This window comes from Aulonocara stuartgranti (assembly GCF_965226115.1).
Source record: "Aulonocara stuartgranti genome assembly, chromosome: 18".
In the NCBI taxonomy this organism is placed as follows: domain Eukaryota; kingdom Metazoa; phylum Chordata; class Actinopteri; order Cichliformes; family Cichlidae; genus Aulonocara; species Aulonocara stuartgranti.
Genome location: NC_138954.1, coordinates 24,616,549 through 24,617,677, shown reverse-complemented (window position 1 = coordinate 24,617,677; position 1,129 = coordinate 24,616,549).

The window sequence follows — 1,129 nt, the reverse complement described above, 5'->3', positions numbered from 1 at the left end:
GTCTTTGGGTAATTTCTCAATGTGTGAACTCACTTGTAGACTAATTACAAGTAGTTTTGTGACAACTGTCTAGTATCATAGGTGTGTATTCAAAGACTGCCATTCAAGTTGTTGCGTACTCCAGTGAAAGTATTAATTTCAACTTAATGCAAAGGAATACGTTCACATGTCTCTACATATAAATCTTGTTGCATGGTGGTGCAAAAATAGTATTTTACTGTTATTTTTAGATTTTTTTTTTTTGTAGATTCAACTAGCTGTTGTGAAAGTAATGAGCATACTAGTAACAAAGTACCTAAAGATACAATTCAAAACTGGTTCTTCACTAAGTTGGCTGTTTATACCTTGTGTTAGATGATGATGACTTTTTTATGCTTAGTTATAGTTCTGTTTTTGGTGGCTTAACAAACAAAATAATTAATTTCACTAAACATGGTCAGGTACATTGAAAAGACTGAAAATTATTTTAAAAAAGCAGCCTCCTAAGAAAAATGTCCAATGAGGTTTTGAAAACCTGGAGAGAAAAAGTATAAGGAATTCTGTCTCCTTGAAACCAAAGTAAAAGCAAGAAATGAGGACTCAAGACTTTTGCACAGTACTATATATCCAAGGTTATTAAAAATATAACCACAGCTATATGATAAACCTATAGGAGGTGTTAAAAACACGTTTGCTAACCGAAGTGAAAATAACCGGACATGAACAAGAAAAACAAGAACTGAAATTATGCATTAGATTTATCTGTGGGACGATATTATTGTAAAATATGAACTATTTCACAACCTGTTGATTTCTGCATTTATAACTGCTGATAAATGGAAAAAAGTAAAGTGATGTGAGAAACATCCTTCAACCATGTTAACTAAGTTTTGATGAGGCACAATTTGTCCACCAGAGGGCGCTCTACATCTGTTTTTTGTGTTTGAAAGGGAAAAAGAATATTCGACTATTTCAATTGAATATTATATTTTTAATCAAAAATCAGTGTTGAATGGGCTCCTAAAATATACAGGAAATGTTATTAGTTTTAGTCTTTTTAAATTTGGTCAAAATTGTCAACAGCCATTCTTATGAGCCAACAACTCATAACGGAGTAACAAGGAAAATAAACAGAAAACACTAAACTGTT